Genomic DNA, 18,532 nt, shown 5'->3' with positions numbered 1-18,532 from the left:
TAAGAACTTACCAGCAGCTATATCCGAAGTTTCTGCTCCTTTTACTTGGCGCATAGTGGACTCTCCGACTGGTGTGCTACTATATTCGAGTTGATTCACTGTGTTATAGTGGTGAGGAGTACCAACTTTATTTCTATCTTGACTCTGACTGACGGTCTGTGAACTCCGGAGAGCAAATCGAGGTGGTTTAGCACAATCTTTAGCAAAGTGTCCAAGTTTTCCACAATTGTAACAGGCTCCAGAGGCCTTACGACAAATACCTTCATGTAGCTTACCACAAACATAGCAGAAACAGGCAGAATAGGAACTTCTGGTTGTTCGACGACTACATTTTGGTGGTCCCTGCCCTGATGATCCGCCTCTATCATATTTCTGAGTTCGGGGCTCCTCAAATTCTTTTCTCTTCCCCAAATTACTGTTCGAGCTCTGACCTATAGGTTTATCCCTTTTCTCCATTTCATGTTGCCATTGTGGGGGTTGGGTTTGTACTAGAGTTTGAGCTGACAGAGTATCAGCCATTTGTTGAAAGAAAGTGGCCATTTGCTGGGCCATTTGTGCAATAATTTGTACTGGTAAAGCTGGTACAGTCAGGCCTTCGACACTTTGTGGAGTTGGGGCCTCAATTTGTACTTCTGCCATCACAGACTATTCTATTGTCTCATTCTTCTCTTCCATTTTTTTCACAGAATTTTCTATTCCTGTACAACCAACACAAGGAGATTCCTCTCCATTAGTTCACATTTATGATGTAAATGTACTATATGTATCAAACATTTGAGCAGTTGTAGTTACCGACAAAAAGATTTCAAATACACAGTTCGAAATTCACTTTAAAACCATGGCTCTGATACCACCAAAACATGTCACACCCTACCCCTCTGTAAGGCATAACATGATCCCGTAATATACCTAATGAATTACCAACTCCGTCTACTGATAACCCATTAAATACACTACAAGGGATTTTAAAACTTTTCTTACCTTTTTTTTTTTTTTTTTTTATACAGTGGTGAGCACTTTTTACAGGTGTTAAAAACTTTTTTAAACTGAAGTGAAAGAACTAACACATTTGACTTATTTGGAATTTCTGTAAAAATTTTGGCAGAGTGCCATCTGTATTTTGGATAAAACAGTTCTTGTAAAACACGTAAAAGCACTTCAATATTTTTCCAAATCTCAACTCCAATAAAATTCAACACAATATTTTTCTCAACTCAATCCACAACAATTTTTCAGTATTTTCAAAGGATGAGATAAAAGAAATATAATACAAATTTTACAAGTCAAAATAACTCATAATTCACTTTACAACTTCAATGTACAATTTTAATTTACAACTGCTCAAATAATTTACATACATATTATTACATGCTTACATCAGACCTATGTACATGGGTATACCTATAATATATCTGGAGCTGATCTGAAAGTGTCTTCAAAGAAACTTACTCACTGCTCTATGCTCTTCTTACCTGCGACAGCATACAAAGCTATCGCTGAGTGGTGAACTCAGTGGTGCACAACTATAATTTAAAACATAGTACAATATACATTGACAAAATTTACAGTAAATAAATTTGAAATTTGAATACTCATCAAATTCCAAAACTCAAAATATTCATTGCCAATAATGTAAATCATTTGTATAAATGACTTTGATCACAAAATTCAATTTATCAAATCATGACTAACCATTTAAGTAATTCCAACAAAATCAATTATACATAAACCATAATTGAAATCACAATTCTTTACCATTCAAAAGCCATTCTGTATCTCAAAAATTATTCTTTATCTCACTAACCATAAAGACTAATCCGAAAGGGCCATCTTCAGGGTGATTCTAACTCCCTATGGTCGGGGAGGTCGAATCAGATTCTAACTCCCTATGGTCGGGGAGGTCGAATCATCGTGCACAGTACCATCACAATAATGAATCTTCCGCAAGGGCCATAACGATAAAATAAACTTCGATCTAACCTCAAATCAGAGGAAAATCTAAGCCTATGCACGTACCATGGTAATCAAAACACAACTAACTCCATTGTCTTCTCAACAAATGAGAGAGACGGGTAATAACCTAGTCAAGCATCTATAGTGAGATATAAAACAATATCACAATCCTTTTAGTGAGCATAAATCACAATATAATTCGATTCAAAGTCAATTCCAATATCCAATAATTTTTATGCTCATCACAATTCAAATCATAAATTTGCATTTTTCCACGAAAATTACCATCATAATTCAAAACATGTTCTATCACAATTTTCCAAAACATAATTTATTCAATCCATAACAATGCTTAATACTTGTGGAAATACCATTTCACAAAGCTAAATTCATACATACTATAACAATTTTCAATAATCATTGAATTAAATCCAATGCTTGTTAAACATAATAAATAAGAAAAATATGTCATTTAATCATATGAAATATTCAAACAAAATTAGTTAAAAACTAGTTGTGCACAAACCTCTGATAACTGTCTCCTGGTCTGGACTCAGCATTTCCTTCCCTTTTTCTGAGTCTTTGCTAACTGAGAAACACAATTTGAAGTGTTTCAGTACTAAATTAAACTGTCTCTATCGATAATATTTGACAAATAATTCACTGAAAGCTATTATTTGCTTAATCACCTAATATACCGACCCTCGATGTGTTCTAGGTAATTTAGGTTTTAGTGTCACTAATATGTCACATTCGATAGTGTTTTAGGGTTGGTACACGTTACCAATTTCATTTTCTTGTTTAGTGCATTTTCTTGCAATTTGCTGGATTCCGGGATACTAGATTTACCTAGCCGGACGACCTAGTTCCCTCAGTTTTCGGCTTTTGGTAAAAACTACCAACTTGTAGATCTATGTCTTATGGAACGCGGGGCAAAATTTTAGGTCAATCCGAGTTATGTAGACCAAGTTATGGTCATTTTACTATTACTGGTCAAATGGCATCAAATTAGGTCATTTTAGGTCAATTTTGGTCAACTTTGGTTCGGCCAGTTTTTGGACCCGAACTTGTGCAAGCTGTTTGACTTGCTTATGGTCATTTCTGGGCTTTGGTGTCTTCATAAGAGTTGTAGGTATGGATCTTAACTATTCATGGTTAAAATTTCTGGTCAATTAGACCTGTTTTGAGTGAATTATGGCCTATATACTAACTGTTGCCCAAATGGTCAGTTTTCAGGTTTCACTTGCACTTAATCCGAATTGGTCATTTTTTTTATGCTACCTTGCAAGCAGAATTTTGGTATGCTTTCTTAATGAAAGTTGGCACATTTTGTGCCTAGTTTCACCTCCAATTGGTCTCATACCCATTGAAGTTAAACATTTAAAGTTATAGGCTAAAATGCATACTGCCCTTAATTACCTTGCTTAAACATACATCAATGACACATTTACCTTACTATATGTCCACTTCCCTTTCCAATTCTGTTTTGGTACATTACCAAAACCATATACCACCTTACCTTAAAGTTATTTTGGGCATATTACAAACATCCTCAATACACCAAATAAAACTCCAATTCATAAAGTCCAAATAAAACAATACATATACATGGACATTTCTAATTCTTACACATACTTTACATAACCAATTTACATACACACTCATCAATCCTCAATGTCACAATTCTGCCCATATCTTCATGAACACATGCATTTATCAAAGAAGCCTCAAGGCTGCCGAAAAGCTTCACCATGCCAAAGTGTCCATAATTCATCAATTTCCATTCCAAGTGCATAATCACCATTTACATGTGGAATTAACTACTAGGACATCAATTCACCCTATTCAACATGAATTCCCATCAAACATATGTAAAATAAATCATCAAATATACAACTCCATGGCTGCCCAAAATTGATATATCAAGAACTCCTCAAACTTGAAAATTTTCTTCACAATTCAAACACCCATAACAAGTATACAAACTTTAACAAAGCAAAGTTCAAAAATACAAACTTACCTATGGTTGGGGCTTGTTAAACCTTCACCAAAATTCTTGATTTTGGTATCAAGCTCTTCCTTGTGATGTGGGGACAATTTTTAGTGAAGCTACCTAGGTGATTGGAGGTAAATTGAAGGAGTGCATTAAGCTTAAAGAAAAATGGCCATGGAGGTTTTAGGAGCTTTTCATTTACAGCATGGATGATTCTCAAGCTTGAAGATGAAGTGTTTAGTGGAGAAATCTGCCCACTAGCACATTTTATAATCCTTATTTTATTCCTTAGTGGTCCACTCACTTTGGTTTAATCATTTTATATGTTAAATGTGTTATTTACACAATTTTCACTCCACTTTCGGCTATTTACATTAGGTACCACCAAATTAATTCTTCATTTTATTTTCTAAGTGTAATATTATTTATTTTTAATGGACATTTAGGTCAAAAGACAATTTGGGATGTCAAATGACCATAATGCCCCTGTTCGGGTTGTATTCCCGATTTTTCGGTAACACCGGGTTTTGTCTGTTTTTCGATTTCTCACTTTTCTTTGTACTAATTATTTAATTTTTCTTTGATATTTATAATGATATTTATACTTCCATAAGGGTCTATTTAAGTCCTAAAAATATTTTCCAGGTTTCCCGCAGTCTAAGGCTAGTCAATGGTCCACGCCGTGACTTCCCGGTGCGGTCACCCATCGCTAGAGTTCTCGGCTTGCTTAACTTGGTTACATTTCTTTGCTATTATTTTTCCTTTGTCTTTCTTGTATTTTCTTTTCTTGTATTTCATTATTTTATGTCTCCTCACTCATAACGAAGTGTAGTTCTAGGCATCCTAGCTGTCCGGACAACACTGGTCACCGGAATAGTAGTACGCACTACCAAACTTAGGGGTGTTACACTAAGCCTATGTCACAGACTTAGTTAGACCGACATCTTGAGAAGATAGGTCTAAGATATTGTAATGAATGGCTCTAGTGCTAGTGGGAGATTGTTAGTAGTATGCCCTAAAGCATATCATTTAGTATGCATCTTGTACATATTTTTATTAATAAAAGGCATTTCCACTTTTTTGTTTACATAATATATTTATGTGTAATAGAAAAGGTCCATTGATATTTTGTTAGAAATATTATTCTTAAGTTGTTAAGAATATGAGTGACAATATTTCTAGCACGAAGTATCATAAATAGGTTCACAATCGAAGATACTTCATAATAAGGACATGACTTATCCAGAAAGATTGTATTCATGTTTGTTCCCAAGTTATTTGTATGAGATATAAATAAGATGGAATGGTGAGTCTCATGCCATATAACAAACATGATAGGCACTTATAAATGATAAGTAGGCCGAACCAGTGACACTTATGACAAGCACATGGAGTTTACTCTTGTCAATGTTTTGTCATAAATCATATCAGTGCATATAATCTTTAGACCTGAGATAGCACAATTATCTTGTATATAGGTAGTTTGAGTTTGATATTGCTTTCATACTTGTACTGTGTATGGGTATATGGGCATGTGTTGGCTCCTACTAGTTATATATGGAGGTAGGTGTTGATCATGATGGAATCTGTTCCTCTAAGTAAATAGAGATAAAATCCTATGTTCATTTAATTGTTCTTGATGTTTCAAGTTCTGCCAGACAGATAGATTTATTCAGAAAAAAGTTTCTGATGAGAAAATCTTTTTAATCAAGAACTGGAATTAAAAGAGAACATAATATTCATAGCAAATGGAGTTTGACATAAACCATGACTCCAGCTTGAGTTGGGATTTTGTAACAGAGAGATTCTAGTGCATAGTAACATATGATTATAGGTTCATTTAAGGTAAACCTTATTGCTACTTGGGTGGCCATGGCGTGCTATGCTAGGTGTTAACCATGGTCTATGAGGTTCATAAAATGATTTAGAGAAATCATTTATGGTAAGAAAGAGTTCTGATGATATTAAGAGTTGATATCATGTCTCATTGCCAATTAGTGATGAGCCTAGTAAGTCACACACATACACAAGTTATCACCTAATTAAATATGATTTAATTAATTAATTAAAGAGTTTAATTGATTAATTAAATAGGTTTGGTTTGCAATTAGTTTGCAAAGTCCCTAGCATGACTTGAAAACAAATCTAGATTATTGGATGTATAATATAAGTTAAATTCATATTTAAAGTATTTAAATATGAATTTAATTAATGAGAAATTAATTAATAGAGATTAATTAAGTAATTTATATTTGATATAAATTAATTAGAAGAAGAAAAATAATTATTTTGGGTTGAGAAGTCAAAATTAAGACACAGGGGCATTTTGGTCATTTTGCAGTGTGACACGTGGCACCATGAGATGGTGACACATGGCATAACACATAAGCTTGCCAAATGTCACCCTTTGAAAATTTGTAATGGCCCAGCCCACTAGTGATATTGTCCGCTCTGGGCCGAAGCCCTCACGGTTTTAAAACGCGTCAATAGGGGTTAGGAACCTACATCTTATAAACCCAGCATCTCTCCCGTGTTTTGTCAATGTGGGATTTGCCTAGGGTGTTACAATCAACCCCCCTTAAGGGACTCAGCGTCCTCGCTGAGGTTTGCCCCACCATCGTTCAAGGTTGCACGCGGAGCCACTCTGATACCACAAATGTAATGGCTCGGCCCACTAGTGATATTGTCCGCTCTGAGCCGAAGCCCTCACGGTTTTAAAATGCGTCACTAAGGGTTACAAACCATCAACTTACAAACCCAGCATCTCTCCCATGTTTTGTCGATGTGGGATTTGCCTAGGGTGTTACAATCCACCCCCCTTATGGGACTCAGCGTCCTCACTGAGGTTTGCCCCACCATCGCTCAAGGTTGCACGCGGAGTGGCTCTGATACCACAAATGTAACGGCTCGGCCCACTAGTGATATTGTGCGCTCTGGGCCGAAGCCCTCACGGTTTTAAAACGCGTCACTAGGATTTACAAACCACCAACTTATAAACCCAGCATCTCTCCCGTGTTTTGTCGATGTGAGATTTGCCTAGGGTGTTACAATCAAATGTAATGGCCCGGCCCACTAGTGATATTGTCCGCTCTGAGCCGAAGCCCTCACGGTTTTAAAACGCGTCACTAAGGGTTACAAACTATCAACTTATAAACCCAGCATCTCTCCCATGTTTTGGCGATGTGGGATTTGCCTAGGGTGTTACAATCCACCCCCCTTATGGGACTCAGCGTCCTCGTTGAGGTTTACCCCACCATCGCTCAAGGTTGCACGTGGAGTGGCTCTTATACCACAAATTTGTAATGGCCCGGCCCACTAGTGATATTGTCCGCTCTGGGCCGAAGCCCTCACGGTTTTAAAACGCGTCACTAGGAGTTACGAACCACCAACTTATAAACCCAACATCTCTCCCGTGTTTTGTCGATGTGGGATTTGCCTAGGGTGTTACAATCCACCCCCCTTATGGGACTCAGCGTCCTAGCTGAGGTTTGCCCCACCATCGTTCAAGGTTGCACGCGGAGTGGCTCCAATACCACAAATGTAATGGCCCAGCCCACTAGTGATATTGTCCGCTCTGAGCCGAAGCCCTCACGGTTTTAAAATGCGTCACTAAGGGTTACAAACCATCAACTTATAAACCCAGCATCTCTCCCGTGTTTTGTCGATGTGGGATTTGCCTAGGGTGTTACAGACACAGAAGGGGTGGTAAGAAGTCTGGTAGGGGAAGATATTCAGGATAGAAACCTCCTCTATCTGGTCAGCAAAGTACCAGAAGTTCTTACCCTCCCCGCCAATGTGAAACTTGTGGAAAAAATCATGGTGGGGTATACTACAAGGCTATTGGAGCCTGTTATAACTGTGGAGGCACAGGGCACTTTGCCAAGGACTGCACCAGTACTCGCAGAATTGGACCACCTCCTACTACTGCTGAAGTGTCAGTTCAGAGCCCTATCACCAGAGGTTCACAACCACCTAGCAGAGGTAGAGGCAGGGGTAGAGGTAACCCAGCAGGCAGCCAAGGCACAGTGAATCAATCAGAACAAGGTAGTGCTCCAGTCAGAGTATGCAATGAGACAAAGAGAAGAGGCCGAGACATCTGATATTGTGGCTGGTACCTTCTCAACTTTTAATCAAGATGTGTTTGTGTTATTTGATCCGGGTTCTACCCATTCTTTTGTGAGTGCTAGCATCATTGATTGCATTGTTGTTCCATGTACAAAAATGGACTTTGAGGTGCTAGTAACAAGTCCACTAGGACAAGGGGTCAGGGTTAATAGAATGTATAAAGATTGTCCCTTGGTGATCCAAGGACACACTTTTCTGTCTGATCTCATTGAAATGCCCTTCAGAGATTATGATATCATCTTGGGCATGGATTGGTTAGCTAGGCATCACGCCATGATTGACTGTAGACTAAAGACAGTTACTTTTGGTCTCTCTCAGTACAGTGATGTGATAATACATGGGGAGAGGCAGCTATTGCCATCAAACATCATTTCGGCTGCACTAGCCAGAAAAATGATCAGAAAGGGGTGTTAAGCATACTTGGCACATGTGGCAGACACCCAAGTGGGGAGTCCAACATTGAAGGACATCCCTACAGTATATAACTTTCCAGATGTGTTTCCTGATGAATTGCCAGGATTACCTCCTGAAAGAGAGGTGCAGTTTGAAATTAATGTTATGCCTGGTGTGGATCCAATCTCCATAACACCATATAGAATGACACCAGCAGAATTGAAGGAGTTGAAGACACAGTTTCAAGAACTACTTGAAAAGGGCTTCATCCGCCCTAGTGTGTCACCTTGGGGAGCGCTAGTATTGTTTGTTAAGAAGAAAGATGACACTCTTCGCTTATGTATTGACTACCGGCAATTGAATAAGGTGACAATAAAGAACATGTGACACCCCTTACCCGTCTACAGTGTAGCTGAGCAAGTTATGCCACTCAGTGTGCCGGAGCACCAATTCATGTTTCTATTACAATTTATCCCTTTTAATTCATTTATTTTTAATTTTTGATAAATCTGAATTTTTTCACAAATTTTATAGAAAATCCGACAAAGTGCCGGCTGTAAATTTAAAAAAACAGTTCTTCTGAACCTGTTTAAAAACACTTCCAATATTATTTCCAATCCCAAACTCCATTATACACATTTCAAATCAATCTCAAAATCTCAATCTCAAATCACAACACTATTTTCAGAAACTTTTCTTTTCACTTTATTACTGGAAGCACATTCATAAATATTTCTCAACATAATAACAAAAAATTTCAATAATATAAAATTTCATATATTTACATCATCAATAATTTCAAGAGTTTATAGTTACAATCCAAACTAATACAAAATGCCAAAATACAAAGTGCTCCCAAAATCCTATGTCCTACCATATGCACTGCAAAGGTGAGGTGACTCTGGACTCTGGATGCAGCTCTAAAGGCTCACCCTGTCTGATGTCTACTGGGCTCCCTAACTAGGTCTCCAGTACCTGCACGTGGCAAAAGCGACGCGCTAAGCAATTCTGCTTAGTGGTGACAATATAAAATAAAATAAAATAGAATAAAATAATTATGCAGAATGTATGATTTTATTTTTGGGTAGACTTAATTTCTGGTATTATTTGCAGTATTATTCAATTAAAATTTGGTAAGGTTTTTTATCATTGCCTGAGTTACCTATATTAGTCGACTGGACTGGATAAACGGGTAAATTGGCACTGGGTACTAAGTACCTTGGACCATCACACCATCGGTCACATTGTGTCTCCTGGTGTGCAACAGAACAGCTAATAAGCTGTAATAATTGTCAGGGTTAAAATCCAAGTATATCAACTCAAATAACATAGCTAAAGGCTATATGTCACAGAATGGCATGTGAAGCCATGAAACACAGAATGGCATGAAGCCATATGCAGTACTGCTAACAGAACCCTATTGGCATGCCAATCTATCCAAACCAATCTTGTTAGGTGTACTAGGGCATATTACATTTTTAAGTTTCATAATTTTTGAATTTCAAGTTTTGGTGTTACTATTCACTTCATTAGTCAACCAAAATGTTGAATTTTGCATAGACAATAGGTACATTGGTTCTAATATCATCAACATACCACATTTTGCATTCAAAATTTGTTGGTATTGGTTGCCAATACCACTTCTAAGCTTAATGTTAGTTGGGCAGAATTTTCAGTTTTTATGCTTTGTTTTTACTATTCCATTGCTCAATTTTGTAGTGGGAATTTGGCAAATTGATCAACATTAAAGTTGTTCCTTATTTTGTCTATTTTCATTTCCTTTTTTGAATCACTCCATTTGGTGTTTTGTAGCTAAAGTTATGGTCCAAAAACCACAACTCGCCGGATTGAAATTTTGTCAAGAATTTATGGACTGACCATATCTATAGTACAATAAACAGTGACTGCAACTCACTTGCTGGATAGGTTATGGCCATAATTTGGATTCGATTTCTTCATGAAAGTTGTTGGTCTATATCTTAGCTTGTTTTTGTTAAAATTTCAGGTAAATTGGACCTTTATACACTGAGTTATGGCCAAATAACTAAACACTATTTGTTTGGTCATTTTGCCCAGGTAGACTGCAGATCACCCGGATTAGGGCAAGCTTTTGGTCCACTTGGTTTGGTTTTATGGGCATGGTTTGTTCACCAAAGTTGTGCCATTATGTGTTTAGTTTCATGTCCAATTGTCCTTGCACCAATTGAACCTCTACAATTCAAGTTATGGCTGCCCAAACCTGCTGGACTCATGTCTAATTCTGTAGGTCACCAAGGGCAGCCACTACAAACCCAAATCCCATCACTCAACACACTTTATTTTTTATTTAAACAGAACTAAATGATCACTAATTTACCATTAATACCTATTTTTATCATCACATGGTCAAAGTCCCATTTCTCCACCCCAAACCCTAGCTCACACATTACCACACAAGCATTTTCACTTCATTTCATCAATCCACTTAGTGGGTACATATTATGGGCTGCCATGATGGTCTTTTAACTTCATTAAACTCAACACAATCAAACCCTAACCATGGCTGCCAAAAAACATGGGATGGCATACAAGTGGTTTTTAACAAATTTCCTTTGAAATTTACACTCATTCAAGTCCTTAAGCATGTATTCAAAGTAAAAATTGAGGTTAGGTCACTAACATCTAAATAGTAAGATTTTCCCACTTGCTAAAGCTCTTGTTTTCCTCTTCTTTTTACTCCCAAAAGAATCACCAAGGTGTAAGAGCAAGCTTTTGTCTTGACAATTAGGATTTTTAGTGGAAGAAAGCTAGGGAAAATCAAGCTAGAAAAAGCTTGTTCATTGTGGCCATGGAGGAGTGGTTTACGGCAAGGAAAAGAAGAAGGGAGAGAATTCTGATTTTTCTTCAATTTTCAGCCCATTAAGTATATTTTAAATAAAGTTATGCCATGTGTCCATATGGGATAGGTTGGGAAAACTTTAATGACATCACTATGATGTCATAATGCTATTTTCTTTCATTTTCTTTCCATTTCTTGTCTAATTAATTTCAATTAAATTTTTAACAACATTTAATCATATTTTATGTTTTATAAATTATTTATTTAACTGGACAAGTTGGCCAAAAATCATCTCTGAAGATGAAATGACCAAAATGCCCTCCGTTTGGCTTAACGGGCCAAAATTGTCTGTACCGATTGAAAACTTTTTCTAAGTATTTTCTTGGCATTCTAATGCCATAAGAACCCCAATGACCCTTCTCTAGAATCCCAATAATTATTTTATAATTTTTCCCCCTAGTCTAGGGCTCCTAGTTGCGAGAACTGCGACTTCTCACTAGGTTACCCATCGCTAGGGCACCGGCTCATTTAACTTGGTTGTATTTTATTTCTAAAATTTTTCCTAAATTTTTCTTATTAATATTTAAGTCAATTATGGTTCCTCACTTTAGTTTAAATATTTTTCCAGACGTTATAGCTGTTCGGACCAACACTGGTAACCGAAACAGTAGACTGTACGGACTAGCTAAAATGAGGATGTTACAGAACAGATATCCATTGCCTCGCATTGATGATTTTTTTGATTAGTTGAAGGGTGCAGCTGTATTCTCCAAAATTAATTTGCGATCTGGTTATTATCAGTTGAAAATGCAAGAGCAGAGTATTCCAAAAACTGCTTTCAGAACTCGATATGGCCACTATGAGTTTTTGGTAATGCCATTCGGGTTAACAAATGCTCCAGCTGCTTTTATAGATCTGATGAACACTATTTTCAGACCATATCTTGACCAATTTGTGGTGGTGTTTATTGACGATATTTTGATATATTTGAGGAATGTAGAGGAGCATGATAGACATATGCGGATTGTACTGCAGACTTTAAGGGAGAAACAACTATACTCCAAATTGTCAAAATGTGAATTTTGGCTGAAAGAAATTTCCTTCTTGGGACATGTTGTGTCAGCTGAAGGGATCAAGGTAGATTCCAGCAAGGTAGAAGCTATCCTAAATTGAAAGCCACCCCGGAATATCACAGAAATTCGCAGTTTTCTGGGTTTAGCTGGATTTTACTACCGGTTTGTGAAAGGGTTTTCTATGTTAGCTTCTCCACTAACCAAGCTACTTCGGAAAGATGTAAAATTTCACTGGACAAATAAATGTCAGCAGAGTTTTGATGAGTTGAAGAGGTGTTTAACTGAAGCTCCAGTCCTTACTTTATTTACTCCAGGTAAAGAATACACAGTTTATAGTGATGCTTCTCATAATGGGTTAGGTTGTGTACTGATGTAAGATCGGAATGTCATTGCTTATGCATCACGCCAGCTGAAATCGCATGAGAGGAACTACCCAACACATGACCTGGAGCTAGCAGCTATTGTTTTTGCTCTGAAGATCTGGAGACACTATTTGTATGGGGAGAAATGTTACATTTACACAGATCACAAGAGCTTGAAGTACTTAGGTACCCAGAAAGAATTGAATTTGAGGCAGAGGAGATGATTAGAACTGATTAAAGACTATGATTGTTTAATAGACTATCAGCTAGGGAAAGTAAATGTGGTGGTTGATGCCTTAAGTCGCAAGACTATGGCAAGTCTCAAAGTTTCTCCTTTGTCCATGGTACATGAATTGAAAGCACAACATGCTAGTTTAGAGATTGATGATGAGGGACAGACAGTAGTTGCATGGCATGTACAGCCAGTGTTGATTGATCAGATCATAATGGCTGCTCAGAGTGATGAAAAATATCAGAAACTACTAAAAGAAGTCCAGCAAGGCAAGAAACCTGAATTCTCTATGAGAGATGATGGTTTATTGCTACGTCAGGGCAGAATGTGCATTCCTAGTGATGTGGAATTGAGACAGATCATTATGAAGAAAGCACATAAGTCTCCTTTTGCTATGCACCCTAGTGGAACTAAAATGTATAGAGGGCTGAAAGAGTATTACTGGTGGATGGGTATGAAGAGGGATATAGCTGAATTTGTTTCCAAATGCCTAACTTGTCAGCAAGTAAAGGCAGAACATCAAGTTTCAGCTAGTTTGTTACATCCATTGCCAATACTAGAGTGGAAATGGGAATGGATAACCATGGATTTTGTGATGGGACTTCCAAGGACACAGAATAGTCATGATGCAGTATGGGTTATAGTTGATCGACTAACCAAGTCTGCTCACTTTTTGCCTGTTCGGATGGACTATAGCCTGGAGAGATTGGCCAGATTGTACATATATGAAATTGTAAAACTACATGGAGTGCCATTATCAATTGTATCTGACAGAGATCCTAGGTTCACTTCTAGATTCTGGGGTAGTCTTCAGAGAGCCCTAAGAACTAGATTGAACTTCAGCACAGCGTTCCACCCACAGACAGATGGTCAGTCTGAAAGGGTAATTCAGATATTGGAGGATATGCTATGGGCTTGTGTGATAGAGTTTGAAAGTAGTTGTGATACACACTTGCCTTTAATTGAGTTTGCTTATAACAACAGCTACCAATAAAGCATTGGGATGCCTCCATATGAAGCTTTGTATGGCAGAAAGTGCAGAACTCTCCTATGTTGGGATGAAGTAGGTGAAAGGAAGATGATTGGGCCAGAAATTGTTCAGCAAACAGAGGAAAAGATCAGATTGATCAGAAATAGACTCAAGGCTGCATTAGACCATCAGAAGTCCTATGTTGATCTGAAGAGAAGAGATATTAAATATGCAGTGGGTGATAAGGTATTCCTCAAAGTTTCTCCTTGGAAGAGAATTGTGAGATTTGGCAAAAAGGGGAAATTGAGTCCTCGTTTCATCGGACAATATGAGATTCTGGAGAGAGTGGGTCCTTTGGCATATCGGTTGGCATTACCTCCGGAGCTAGAAATGATGCACAGTGTCTTCCATGTGTCCATGTTAAGGAGGTACAAATCTGACCCATGTCATGTATTATCAGTTGAAGAGATTGAAGTAAATCCAGACCTCTCATATGGGGAAGAACCCATAAAAATTCTGGCATATGAGGTGAAGCAACTGAGGAATAAATAAATACACCTGGTTAAAGTGCTGTGGAACCATCATTCAGGCCAGGAAGCTACTTGGGAACGTGAAGAGGATATGAGGAGACAGCACCCACAGCTGTTCAGAGACTAATGCCAGGTAAAATTTCGAGACGAAATTTATTTTAAGGGGAGGGGGGGGGGTGGAGAATTGTAACACCCCTATTTTCAATAGTGCGTTCTACTGTTCCTGTGACCAGTGTTGTCCGGACAGCTAAGATGCCTAGAACTACATTTAAATATTGATGAGGAGACATAAAATAATAAAATACAAGAAAAGAAAATATAAGAAAAATAAAAGAAAAATAATAGCAATAAAATGTAACCAAGTTAAACGAGCAGAGAACCCTAGCGATGGGTGACTGCACCGAGAAGTTGCGGCGTGGACTGTTGACTAGGCCTGGACCGCGGAAAACCCTGGAAAATATTTTTAAGACATAATTAAAGATCTATTGAAGTATAAATATCATTAGAAATATCAAAGAAAAATTAATTAATTAGTACAAAGAAAAACGGGAAATCGAGAAAACGACAAAACTCAGTGTTACAGAAAAATCGGGGATACAACCCGAACAGGGGCATTGTGGTTATTTGACGCCCCGACTTGTCTTTTGACCTAAATTTCCATTAAAAATAAATGATATTACACTTGGAAAATGTCATAAAAATTAAATTGGTGGTACATAAATTAAATAGCAAAAGATAGGAGTTAAATGTGGGAATATGGAAACTTTAGAATAAATAAACATTAAACCCTTACTTAGTGCTCCACTAACTCCATTAAGTGGGCATGTAATCAACATATGGGCAAAAATAATTCATCTTATTCAGCCTCCCAAAACCAGCTGAATCCTTTTCTTCTCTCAAGTTCATCCATGGCCGTCCATGGCCAAGTTTCACTCTTCCATGATCCAAGCCAATTTTCTTCCATTTTCCTTCACTAACATTGTTCTACACAACTTGGGCAGTAGATAGGCAGCAAGAAAATCAAGTTTTGGTGAGGTTTTGAAGAATTTCAAAAGTGGTAAGTATGTATTTTTTATTCTTGTTTCATTAAACCTTGAATAGGTGTTGTGGGTAGTTGAATTGTGGAAGGATTTTTGAAGTTTGATGAGTTAATGGAGAGGTACATTTTTGGCAGCCATGGAACTTCAATAAGAGCAGTTTATCTTTGCATGTAAATGGTAGATTAAAGTATTGATGTAAGTGTTTTTGTGTGTAGGAATAAATTGGATAATGTATACTAAATGTATGTGTGATAGTACAATTGATTTTGGAAGCTTGGAAGCTAATTGAAAGAGATGTACAATCGGCAACTTTGAAGTGTAGACCAAAATGTGTTATTTCATGGTTTGGTTTATGGAATTATATTATTGAATTATGGTGCTTTTTATGGCACCATGTATATGTGTATAAAGGTTTGAGTATGGACATGTAAATAAGCAATCTCATGTGATTAAATTATTTGTAATTAGACTTGGAAAATTCTGTACTATAATGTGCATATTGAGAATGGTTGTAAGCTGCCAAAATGACAAAAAATAAGTTGCTAAATTTGTTTATGTTATGGTACAAACCAAAATGGGCATGGAAGAGTGACTTGGTAAGCATAGGATGTGTAATTGGTAAAGAATAAACAATGTGCAATAGGGTAGTGTAGGTTTTGGCTTAGAACCTTAAGTGTGTGGCTCCAATTGGTATGAGACCAATTGGAGGTGAAACTAGGCACAAAAAGTGCCAACTTTCATGAAGGAAGCTTACTAAAATTCTGCTTGGAAGGTGACTTGAAAAATGACCAAATCCAGATTAGTGCTTTGAAAGCCTGAAAATTGACCATTTGGGCAGCAGTTGGTATTTTGGCCATAAATCACTCAAAACAGGTCCAATTGACCTGAAATTTTTACAATGAATAGCTTAGACATATATCTAAAATTCTTATGAAGACACCAAAGCCCAGAAAATGGCCAGAACTAAGCCAAATAGCTTACATAAGTTCAGGTCCAAAAACTGGCTGAACCAAAAGTGACCTAAAAATGACCTAAACCTACCATTTTAGTATATTCTGTTCAGCATTGGTAGATTGACCATAACTTGGTCTACATAACTCATAATGACCTAAAATTTTGCTCCACGTGCAATAAGACATAGACCTACAAGTTTGTAATTTTGACCGAAACTCGAAAATCGAGGGAACTAGGTCATCCGGTTAGGTCAAATTAGTATACCGAAATCTGACAAATTGCAATAAAATACAATATATATGAAAATAAATTGGGTAACATATACCAACACTAAAAGGCTATTAAATATGACACATTGGTAACATTAAAACCTAATTCACTTAGACTGCATCGAGGGTCAACATCTTAGGTTGACTAAGGAAATAATAGAATTTAATAAATTAAGTATTAAGCTTTATTGTTAGAGACAGTTTAAATGAGTACTGAAACACTTCAAATTGTGTGTTTCAGTTACCAAATACTCAGGGAAAGGGAAGGAAACACTGAGTCAGGGCCAAGAGACAGTTATCAGAGGTTTGTGCACAACAATTATTTCTTTTAAATTTTTAAATTGAAATAAATTATGACTATTTGTATATTATTGTTTTAAATTGTGAAAATTTGTTTGAATGATATTTGATGGATACTTATTGATTGAAAAGCATTGTAAATGGTTTGAAACCACAGCTATCATATATATCGATTGAATTCCTCACTAGCTTGTCTAGTGGGATGAATTGAATTCCCTCTATGGCTGAAGTGTTGATGTGTATGCCTGTTGAGGATGAATAGAATGAGTACTCATATTATTGCTAGCTAGCTATGTTATTCCTCATTAGCCATCGGCTTTTGGGATGAATTGAATTCCTCACTAGCCATCGGCTTTTGGGACGAATTGAACTTTGGAACATGATTAAGCTGTGTGTGTGATTTATTGATATTTATTGTGATATTGTGAAATGGAGTTTAAATTCTTTATGACATTTATTGTCTTTGAATTTAACTATGGTTTTAAGTATCCATTATTTATATGACTTATGATTTGTGATTTAAAGTTGCATTTTGTTAATGTTGTGCACCACTGAGACAATGGCTCAGCGATAGCTTTTCATTCTCGCCGCAGTAGACAGATCGACAGTGGCAGACTAGGCTGCTAGTACTACACTGAGAGATCATCGGGTATATTGAGTATATCGTATTTTACATTTTGTATTGTAATATATGTTCACTATATGTATATAGTGTTCTTGGTTTTGAGCAGTTGTAAATTAAAATTGTACATTGAAGTTGTAAAATAAATTGTAAATTATTTTGGTTTGTAAATATTGTGATATATTTGTTTTATCTCAGCCTTTGAAAACACCGAAACTTTATTGTGGATTTGAGTTGACAAATGTTGAGAAACATATTGTGTTGATTAAATGTTGGAGTTTGAGATTGAGAAATATATTTGAAGTACTTTTTATAGGTTTTTTAAGAACTGTTTTATTCAAAATACAGATTGCACTCCGCCAAAATTTTTACAGAAATTACTAATAATTCAAATGTGTGTCTGTTCCACTTCAGTTCAAAAAATTTTTTAACACCTGTAAATTGTGCTCGCCACTCTAAAATGAAGTAGGAAAAGGTTTAAAATCCCTTGTAGTGTATTTAATGAGTTATCAGTAGATGAAGTTGGTAATTCATTAGGTATACTACGGGATCATGTCATGCCTTACAGAGAGGTGGGGTGTGACACTCCCTGCAGCAACTTCGTACATTCTACTGTTCCGGTGACCAGTGTCGGTCTGGACAGTTAGAACGTTCGAAAAAATATTTAAACTAAAGTGAGAAACTATAATTAACTCAAATATTAATAAAAAAAATTTAGAAATAATTTTAGAAATAAAATACAAATAAGTTCAATGAGCCAGTGCCCTAGCGATGGGTAACTTAGTGGGAAGTTGTGGTTCTCACAACTAGGAGCCCTAGACCCGAGAAAAAATTCATAAAATAATTTTGGGACTCCAGAGAAGGGTCATTGAGGTTCCTATGGCATTAGAATGCCAAA

This window comes from Hevea brasiliensis, chromosome 11 (assembly GCF_030052815.1).
Source record: "Hevea brasiliensis isolate MT/VB/25A 57/8 chromosome 11, ASM3005281v1, whole genome shotgun sequence".
Taxonomy (NCBI): Eukaryota; Viridiplantae; Streptophyta; class Magnoliopsida; order Malpighiales; family Euphorbiaceae; genus Hevea; species Hevea brasiliensis.
This window is presented reverse-complemented; position numbering follows the sequence as displayed.